We start from the raw sequence: 11530 nt of genomic DNA on the forward strand, positions 1-11530 counted from the left end.
AATGCATTAATAAAACCTGACTATACACAGAGCAGGATGAAGTGGGAGAAAACACAAAAGGTAGCACTGGGCAAATCTAGATCAGTATTTTAAAGGACTAAAACCTGGTCTTTCCACTCCTTATACAAATAATGGGAAACCTTGGAGGAATTAAGGATTTATCTACACATTAAAGTTATTCTGGATTAAGGCAAACTGTGAATTGAGTGTAGAATAGCGATTCCTGAATAACTCAGGCCATATCTACTCTACCTTAAGTCCACTTAAGTTATGTTGATGAACAGCCACCACTGTAATTAAACCACTGTTACAAGTCCACACTCTGATCCTTGCGTCAGCAGAGCCATCCACAATAGCAGTTCTTGCACTGACAGAACAGTGCACTGTGGGTAGCTATTCCACTGTGCAACTAGTAGGAAGGTGTTTTGGAAAGGGTTTGCAATGCCTGATGGGGGAAGGTTCAGCATCACATGATGTGGTTTTCTCAATCCCATCATTCCATGGGCATCCTACTCTGTTTCCAGTCTCTTTTCAACTGACCTGCACACCAGCCATCTCTGTCAGAAAGCATGGACCCTGCACTGTTCTTCAGTATTGTCCTGTGCGTTATGAACACAAGGCTATAAGAGGAGCTAAACGGGGGAGAGGATTATTCGGCTGAGGGAGGTCTTCAAGGAGCATTTTAATACTGTGCCACAATAATTTGTGTTGCTGTAGTGTGTTGAACCTGGCATTGTTTGCCTGTGCTATGAACCTTGTAATGATTGCTGTGTGTGCCTGACTATAACAATGCACACACGCATATTGCTATGGTTAACTGCAGCCACCATGTGATGGAGAAGAATAAAGATAAATTCAGTTTCCATAAGTAGATTTTTATTCCACATGCATTCAAATATACCTACGTAATGCTGAGGTAAACTTGATACGTGCCGGGGAAAGTATCTTTAAAGGAGAGGGAACAGGGAATTTACAAGCACATACACCAATGAGTCTTTCACAGGTGGGTGTATGTGTGGCTGTCGTGTTTTTAATACCTCACAGAATGGAGTGCCTTGGGTATTGCTGCAGCCCCAAAGATACGTGGAACGTGTGTGTGTGGTGGGGGTGGAGGGTGTGTCTGTAGGGAGGTCCTGGAATGCTTTTTCTTTTCTAGTTAAGCTTTGTATGATTGGAGGTTTCAGACAGAATTAAAACAAATCTCAAATGTGAATTTGTTTCAGATAGAGATTATTTACATTTTTATCTAATGATTTGTTGTAGAGTGCTGTAATTCACATGCAGAATGCTGTAGTATGAGGTGTACGAGAACTCCCTTGTGCTTCTCTCCCCCTGCTTCCCTACAGTGATTTCTCTTTATATCAGGACTTGTGCATTTAGGGAAGGATTTTATACCCTTTGTTTATAATTTCTCTGAAGCTACTAGCTCTTATGAATTCTGCTGTAAATACATTTCAGTACTATCACTCCAATATGGAATTGAGGCAATAGATTCAAAAGAGCATATCAGAGCAAAAGTAACTACAGCTGCAGTGGAAAGACTGAGGGCTTGTCTACATCACAAAGTTGCAGCGCTGGTGAGGGGGTTACAGCGCTGCAACTTAGGAGGTGTACACATCTGCAGGGCATCACCAGCGCTGGAACTCCCTGTTTGCAGCGCTGGCCGTACTCCCGTTTTGTCTCGGGTATAGAGGATCCAGCGTTGGTGATCCAGCGCTGGTAATCAAGTGTAGACATCAGCGCTTTTCTTGACCTCCGTAGAATAAGCAGGTATCCCAGCATACCTGAGGAAGCCTCTGGTAATCAAGCAGGTCTCCTTCCCCGGTTTGCTCTCCCGTTCCCCGAACCCCCGAGCAAGCAGGTCTCCTTCCCTGCGGTTTGCTCTCGCGTTCCCCGAACCCCGTGCAAGCAGGTCTCCTTCCCTGCGGTTTGCAGGGGGGTTCGGGGAACGCGAGAGCAAACCTCGGCGAAGCTGGTCTCCTTCCCCGGTTTGCTCTCGCGTTCCCCGAACCCCCATGCAAGCTGGTCTCCTTCCCTGCGGTTTGCAGGGGGGTTCGGGGAACGCGAGAGCAAACCGCGGCAAAGCTGGTCTCCTTTCCCGGTTTGCTCTCGTGTTCCCCGAACCCCCCTTGAAGCCGCCCAACAGCGCTGCAGTGTGGCCACGTCTAACACCACTTGCAGCGCTGGTTGCTGTAAGTGTGGCCACTCTGCAGCGCTGGCCCTATACAGCTGTACTAATACAGCTGTAACAACCAGCGCTGCAAAATTGTAGATGTAGACATACCCAGAGATTCTTGAAATTGGAGGCACTGGTCCAGTTTTTTTCTGAAACCTGATTGCTTTTCAGACACCTCCTTCTTTTGACAGAGGGGAAGAGTCCAGAGGATCTGTGATCACTGTGGAGGTACAGACCCAAGTCATATTGTCCAGATAATAAAAGTTCATTCCAATTCTGAATACATGCAATGTAATGGAAATACACCCTCTGTCCACATGACACTGATTCACTTTTAATAACATTGTACAGAGCCATGTAACGCTGCAATTTATTTTAACATAATGTTTACTAAAGTAGAGATGTTTTGAAAGCTGGGTATTGTTTTAAGACAAGAACCTTCCTCAAGAGAAGTAAATCTCTTTAATGAATAATCGACAGTAGGCACACAAATATTGTATCAATTTCTTACCCTCCATCAGTAATTTAACCTGTGCAGTTTACATCTATATGAAAAAGTGAATGCCAGTGGTATCTGCGTTTATTTATACAGGGAAAGTTTTAATTCTGTTTCTTTTCATTCTTCCTTAAAACCATGCCCTCTTTTTCTACAGCCTAAGGCTAAGCACCCTGACACTCTTCCTGACTGCTCCCCCAACCAGCCTCCCACTCATATACCATCACCTTGACCTCAGCCCCCTCCTTCTAGAAGTGGCATGTCTGTGGCTCTGCACCAGAGTGACTATTGCCTCCCTTACCTTCTGGTATGCCTGCTGCAGCTCTTTGATTTTTACATGGCACTGCTGCATGTCCCAATCATAGCCCTTCTCCTACATTCCCCCAGCAAGTTCCTGCAGCTAGAGTGGAAATTTAATTGTACAGTATCCTTTCTCCACAAACCCATGAGCTCCACCACCTCCCATTTACTCCAGGCAGGAGCACATTTGCTGCATGGAGCTGGCATGCTCAGCTGGGTGGTTGTTATATGAGCAAACAGGAAGAGCAAGTTCAAAACTTCCTGGGCCTTTAACGGGGAGGGGTGTTCACCTGGGTACCTGGCTGCAGGGCAGCAGAGTTCAAAACAGTGACCAGAGTGGTAATGGTGGGCATTGTGGGATACCTCCTGAAGTCTACCTAGGGCCAGGGTGATGACACTGTGTCACTCTAACTACATTGCCCTAAGCTCTATGTCACTCGTAGAGGTGGTTTTATTAGGTCAGCATAACAGGTGAATTAAAGTGGCAGGAGGAGCATTGCAGTGTATAAACCTCCATAGCTAGGTCAACGTAAGTACCTTGTGTCAACTTAACTTTCTAGTGTAGATATGCCCTCACAGGAAATACATTTATTCCAGAGTAAGAGTGACTTTTTCTGGTTTAGCTCCACTTCCAAAGCAGATTCCACAATAAGGGGGTCCATGCATGGAGTTACTCAGGAATAGCTATTCTGGAATAGTTACTCCTGAATAACTCCATTGTGAAGCTGTTTGGAATTGTGAAGCATTTTATATTATCATTATTAATACCAATATTATAACATTGCAATGAATCGTGCTAGATATGCCATGTAAAGTATCTGTGAAAATGTTGATTTGCCAAGTATGATAATCTTGTTTATACGTTTGTATCACCTTTGTATTGTGAGTTATAGATATGTATATCTGTATTTCTGAACTTGTGCTGTGTTTCTGGGTGACACCCCAGATAGATTGGCATCAGCACTGCCTAGCCTGTTCGACGTCCCATCAAGGGTCATCATCTGTACAATTAACCCATTGAAAGGAGCCAGGGCATACACCTGATATGTCAGCAAGATATGCAGGGGCATGCCTATGGACAGAACTGTAAGGCTTTTCCATGCCATGTGCTGTGCAGCTTGTGTTTGGGACAAAGGAAGTACAAGCTGGATAGCAAAGGATATAAAAGGCAGCTGCATCATCTCCATTTTGTCTTCATTCCTGCTTCTCACCTCTGGAGTAACTTTTCTACAGATAAAGCTTTGAACCAAGGACTGAATGACCCAAGCTTTGGATGTGTTCCAGAGGGACTTTCAAGCCAGCAAACTCAGCTATACTGCTAAGAACCTGATATATGGACTTTGAAATCTCTGTATGTATCTGAGTGCTTTACCATTTAACAACTCTTTTCTTGTTCTTTTTTTTCTTTATAATAAACCTTTAGTTTTAGATACTAAAGCATTAGCTGGCAGTGTGATATTTTGAGTAAGATCTAAACTAAAATTGACCATGGCTGACCCTTTGGGGTCAGAAGAACATTTTGTATAGTGAGCAGCGTTTTAAAATAACTTCTCATTGTGCTGTACCTATGCGCTGATTGGGAGCCAGAGAACTGGAATGCAATAAAGGGGGCTGTGTGATTTGTTTTTTCAGCTTGATAGCCTGTGTGAGGGATCAGAAGCACAGTTTGTGAGTGGTTGGTGAGTTTAACTCCCAGTTTTGGGAATATCTGCTCTCCCTTTTGCAGCCTGCCCTGACCTTTGCATTTTCATTGAGGGCTGCCCCAGACACAGGGTCACATCCATATGTAGACAATCCCTTAGAATATAAAATAAGTTATTCAAGTTTGTGACAAACTATGGATGCTTATAAACATCCTTTTCATTTAGTAAAAGTGTCTGTACTAGATTCTAGGATTTTGATATTTATAATGTAGATTTCTTTTTGATGGTTGTTATAACTGTAAAAATGTAAAACGAGTAATTAGACTGGTTACACATTTTCCATATCTGAATTGATAGTTAAAACGGCCTTTTGATTAGTATAAATGAATGGCTCATTAGCAGGAGAGGAGAGGAGACAGTTTAAAAGATAATACTCTAGTATTGCTCTTCAAAGGATGCACAGAAATCTGGTCCAAAACTGATAAAACCAAGTAAAATCAGATTGGGCTTTCCTTTCTATGCTGTCTCATAACGCAAGGAGAAGAAACACTCAGTGAAATTAATGGCAGGTAAACTGAGAACAAATAGAAGTACTTCTACACTCAGTATCAAGTATCGGGGGTAACTGTGTTAGTCTGTATCCACAAAAACAACAAGGAGTCCAGTGGCACCTTAAAGACTAACACATTTATTTGGGCCTAAGCTTTTGTGGGTAAAAAACCCACTTCTTCAGATGCATGGAGTGAAAATTACATACACTGAATTACAAAGTGAAAACTACATACACACAGTATGTAGTCAGAGTGTGGAATTCACAATCACAAGCCACAGGCTTGTCAAATGCTTTAGTTGGGTTTAAAAAAAACTAGATATTTAGGATCAATAACAATTTTTCTAGTTTTACGCACTGAGGCAAAGTTAATGAAATTTCATGCTGGAGGGGACAAGCTGATCATTGCAAAGGGGAGAAAAGAGCTCCCTTCACAATGTGTAACATTTGTTGTTATTTGAATCATCAGTTATTGGCCAGTATCAGAGGCAAGATACTAGTTTTGATTAGGGTGACCATATTTCCCTGTGCTGAATACAGGACACTTGGTAAAATTACTTGTATTCAAGTGAGTTCAATGGCATTCAGTCAGACGTACAATTATGCAGTACAAACGTCCAATTAACATCAAGTTGACTGAGCCCCCATTAAAAAGAAATACTGAGTAGTTGGATTATTTTTATTTACCTGCTATTCTTTAAGGCTTTAGTGTTCACACAGGGGAGGTGACACAAATCCCTACCCTACTCCTCTACAAAGGGAGAGGTCCTACACACGTGCCCTTCTCTCACATGGGGGTAGGGGGTGACCGACTGACTCTACCTTCCCTGCCTGGCGCTCTCTGCCCTCCATGACTGGCTGGGCCCCTGGGACAGATCTGCCTCTCTCGCTATCTGGCATGCATTTTTCCAGGGCAACATATGTGGCAGGGCACAAGGGGTCACATCTCCTGCCCTCCCCGCCCCGATTTCTGCCAGGGTTCACACCAGAACCTGGCCAGCAGTAGCCTTTCAGAACTGTGCAGGAGGGAAGGGTCGGGAGCTGCTTCCAGTCGCAGGGGAGGAGGAGAGGGGGAAGGGATGACCTGGCCTGTGTCTTTGCAGAGTTCATCTCTTTCTCCCCCTTAACCCCCATGGCTGGAAGCAGCTTGTCCCTTCCTGCCTGCACAGTGTCGAAAGGCAGCTAACACCTGCAGGCTGCTGCTGGTCACCGACATAACCCAGCCCCCTCTTGTCCCCTGGCTACAGAACGGGCAAGAAGGGATTAAGCCCTAAGGATACATTGTGCACCAGGGCCCAGGGAACTTGACTGCTGGGGCTTCAGTGAACCAGCCAGAGAGGTGGCTCAGCAGAGGAGGGTGCCTAGGGGACAGAACAGCCCCCACTCCCTGGGGGCAGGACTCAGAGTGGTGGGGGGTGGGGCAGGTGAAGAGGGTGCTTAGCCCCTGCCCGGGGTGGTTTCTGTGGAGCTAGCAGGTCTGGGGCAGGAACAGTCTGGAAATCACTTCCCTCCTCTTCCCCCCACCCCCACTCCAGAGCTTAGCTGAAGGACCAAGAGGCTTCCCTATGCCAGCGCTGCCTTTGAGATGCTGCGGACTGTGAACTCTCATCGACATTAATATTGGATGAGGTCACCCAGCATCAGGCCACCGTGTTTTTCATCTTTCGAGTACTTTAGAGTCTGATTCTGTTTCTAACAAGGAAATTGACTAGAGATTATCTCAGCAAGGTCTCACCATTTACCAGTATAACATTCCCGTGCTGCCCTTCCTCCCCAAATAAATAAGGAATAATTTTAAAGGCATAACTTTTGCTCTTTACAGAAGATCTTGGAATAATTAATGGAACTGCCTTTTGATCAAGCCTTGACCATATCATAAAATGTGACACAGGATGCTTTTTAAATTAATTGGTTGGCTAATTACAGTTTTCTACTACACCTCTGGGCTAAGGGCTGCTATCCAGCAATTAGATCTGCGCTGGTGGCCAGGTAGAGTCTCAGAGACTTCACAGGGACTCTGCAGGGGTACAAGAATTTGCCTGTGTGTAGCTATTGCAGGAGAGAGGCCTTTCTTACTGAAAAAAAATTAATCAAATGATCAAACTAAAATGCATTAATTTTTTTTTAAAAGGTGTCAGTCGAGATTGCCAAGCTGACTGCCTAGGGGATGTATCCACACAACTTTCATTAGTTTCAATGGGTGTTGCAAGGTTAAATCCCCTATTTGGCTTTGAAAATCTCAACCACTGATTTTGACAATTTTGCCATGCTATACTCCCACCTACATTTGTGAAGCCACACTGCATTCGGAGCCATTGTATGTGGGCAGAATATGTCCCCTACTATAATAGAAAGGCAGCTGTGGGGAGGAGCATGCATACCTTTTGATGACTAGTGCTAGGGTGGAATTTAAATTGCATTGATTGCAATCCCGAAGTTTACACCTTACAATTTAAAGTTTGAAATTTCTGACTAAATTCTTGACAGGAAGAAAAAGCCAAAACAGAACAAATAAAGCCAAATTTTCTCTAGCTGTGGACCAAAGATGAAAACCTTCAGGTGTGATTTTTGATCACTCAAATGAATTTCACGGTGACACTTAAGAAGTCATTTCTTTAGGTTGCACATAAATACATATTACTGTATATACAGCAAATATAGGTCATTAGGATCATTTTGTATATTCTTCTGCCACATGCATCTTTGGGAAACCTGCCACCTAAGGGCAAAACTCTGCCTAGATATGGTGCACACATCCAAGGGCAGAATGGGACACCAAGCTCTGATTCCTGGATATTAGTTGGTGAGATAGAAAGCATGTAGCGTGGTTTGCAGATACCAGGGAGACTTTGCTGGGCACGGGGTTAGAGCAACCTTGTTTTGACTTAAATCTTAGCAGATTGCACATAGATTGGGCCCTATCAAATTCACATTCCATTTTGGTCAATTTCATGGTCACAGGATTTTAAATATAATACATTTTTTGATTTCAGACATTTAAATCTGATGTAATTAGAATGTAATGGCATTGTAACTGTAGGGGTCCTGACCGAAAAGAGGGGTGTGGGAGAGGTTGCGGTATTGCGACCCTTACTTCTGTACTGCTGCTGGTGCTGGCACTGCCTCAGAGCTGGAGAGCAGGAGAGCAGTGGCTGCTGGCCACGAGCCCAGCTCTGAAGGCAGCACCACTGCCAGCAGCAGTGCAGAAGTAAGGATTGCATGGTATGGTATTGCTACCCTTACTTCTGTGCTGCTGCCTTCAAAGCTGGGCCCTCGGCCAGCAGCTGCCACTCTCTTGCTGCCCAGCTCTGAAGGCATGGTATGGTATTGCCACCTTACTTCTGCATTGCACTACTGCTTTTGCACTGCTGCTGGGCACCTGCTCTGAAGGCAGTGCAGAAGTAAGGGTGGCAATACCATGACGTCCCTTCAATAACCTTGCAACTCCCTTTTGGGTTGGGACCCCTAGTTTGAGAATAATGCTGGTCTCCCCCCATAAAATCGTTACAGTGTAGGGTAAAAGTATACAAACAGATTTCACGGGGGAGACCAGATTTCACAGTTCGTGTTGCATTTTTCACAGCTGTGAATTTGGTAGGGCCCTACATATACATAAAACCCACTTCCCAGAGCTCAGACACTACTGAAGTATCTGTAAACTAAAGGATAGCGAGAGTATTGACATGCAAACATCAAGGTCACACAAAGCTTCACAATTCTCCATGTAGTATCATAGTACCTCTTGAACTGAGTAAGGCTTACCCCACAAAAGCTGTGTAACCAGAGTCTCATGTTTCATCTTGTTAGCCCAGTGACTACACAGCTGGCAACAGAGTACTATCCAAATACAATAAGGAAATAGAAACAGTCAGCCTTGCAAAATTCTTCTTACTCATGGTGCAGGAAAGGTGAGTAACTTTTCTTGATGGCCTAGTACAGGAGTCGACAACCTTTCAGAAGTGGTGTGTGAGTCTTCATTTATTCACTCTAATTTAAGGTTTCATTTTACATTTTAAAGTTTTTAGGTCTCTTTTTATAAGTCTATAATATATATACAACAATAGTTTAGTTATAAAGTAAATAATGTTTTTAAAATGTTTAAGAAATGTCATTTAAAATTAAATTAAAATGCAGAGCCTCCCAACCAGTGGCCAGGACCTGGGCAGTGTGAGTGCCACTGAAAATCAGCTTGCGTGCCACCTTTGGCACACGTGCCATAGACTGCCTACCCCTGACTGAGTAGAATGCTATTAGCTTTTGCACTGCTAAAGGGCAGGTGAGTCGATTTTGTTTGTGCTGTTAATATTTTTGGACAATTTTGCAAGGCTCCAGTAGATGCTGACGCACCTCACATCTATAAGGAGTCTGGTGTAAAGAGAGTTTGGCCATTTCTCTAGACATATAATTAATTAGAGGAGAGGAAGTTCTTCTCTCTTACCCAATATAGCCTACACATAACACTATCAGATTGCAACTTTATACGGGTTCCTCCCAGATTAAGTAGATGGATATTTTAATGAGGCAACGTCTGGGACAGAATTATGCCTCACACAAGCCAGCAATATGTTGTGGATGAGGAGGAGGTGCCCTGCCCAAGCAGCATCTATGGTAATTTTAAAAGACGTTAATTCCTCCCTTGGCTGGAATGCAGGAGGTGAGACTATTGTCACATTAGAACAAACCTCATCTGCCAGTAATGCTAGCTGGCCCCAGTTCCCAGCTCTCATTGCAATCAAAGTCCATGATCTGTCTGCATCATACACAGGTGTCTTGTGTAGAAGGAAGGGCTTTTTGCATCCTTTCCCCACCTTCTGCCCTTGCAGTCAGTGATAAACAACAAAATTACTCCCCACCCTTACACAACTCAAGCAGGATCTGCCTATTTGGGGACAACATGCTTCTGTACTATCCCTCTGTGGCTGTACCCAAACTGTCAAATTGTGTCTCTAATTTTGGCTATGTATTTTCTTTGCACTGAATTTGATTCTATTCTCTTCCTCTTGGACAATAATGATCGACTAGTGACACACACAGAATTTCAGGTCCGTCACACTCTCAAAGTGCTCATCCTATCCAGACTGAAACTGCAATACTTGGCACATGGATTGGCTTCATTATGCTCCAATGTAAATGTACAGCTTTTCCTTCCCTTTGGATGTGGCTGGAATGGAGAGGAAGCTGGCCAGTAGAGAGGGGCTCTTTCGAAGGTAGTTCAAACTTGATGCCAACCTGAACTCAGACGTGAATAGGGATTTATAGAGAGAAATCTGAGGAGAAATTTGAGTGGGAGCCAATGAGAGCTCTGCATTTCTGAAAATGCAGCCACTTTTATTTTGGTGCCTAAATATGGATTTAGGTGCCTAAATTCATTCACCCATATTTGCTATGTTTGGTCAATATCAACACTATGTAAAGTAATTGTCGTCAGATGTTACCAGTGTGGTAGCCTAACTTTGCTTTATGTTAGCAACGTCTTGATCATTACTTCACCTCAAGCCTCAGGCCTCATACCGGGCCTCTGATACCAAGGGTTTATGTCTCTGGGCCTCATCTTACTACAGTAATCAAACACAAATAATATGTTGTAGCGCAATGTACGTGTGTGCAGAAAGATACATCTACATTGGTCACACTTACTAAGTTTCTTCTCTTGTCTGAGATATCACCAGTTCCAGCAGTATTTCTCATGTCAGGGAAGTTTTTTTTAAGTCTGACTATTGGAGATATAGCTACAACTCAACATTGCTAATCCCAAGCATTTAAAAATCATTAGACTGCATTTCCCCTGAAAAATAACAGGATTATCTTAAAATGCGTTTGATTTATTTTAAAAATGGGGACAATTTGTATTTGTCCTTAATGCCTTAGGGTACAGTTAGGTTAGATTTTCAAGCTTTCTTTGCAAACTAGTGGGGCTAGACACTTTTTAAAAAATTAAAGTTAAGATTCTCCCATATTCCCTTGACTCCTGGAGCTGGGACTTTAAGAAAAACACCAAATATCATAAGACTTATGCTAAAATCACAAGAGTTGTCATCACTGTAGATACATGGGTAACTAGATCTCTATCTGGATACCTAGATTTCAGGTAAAGGAATATTGTCTCACCACTAGATGGAAATAGAGTGTTTTCCATTCCCCTGTTGTATTGCCAACAGGGTGAACCAGAAGTCTATGTGCACGTAAACTCTCTGCAGATAGGACTTCAGAAGTCCTGGATCAGACATTAATATTTTGCAATGGTAGAGTAAAGGCAGGATTTCTGCTTCTAGGGAGGCGTATCCTACAGTCTTGTGCTCAGTCACAAGACTCAATGCTTCCCAATATATTAAAGATTGTGACTAACAGATGTTCTGTTTGATCTG

This window comes from Gopherus evgoodei, chromosome 2 (genome assembly GCF_007399415.2).
Source record: "Gopherus evgoodei ecotype Sinaloan lineage chromosome 2, rGopEvg1_v1.p, whole genome shotgun sequence".
NCBI lineage: Eukaryota > Metazoa > Chordata > Testudines > Testudinidae > Gopherus > Gopherus evgoodei.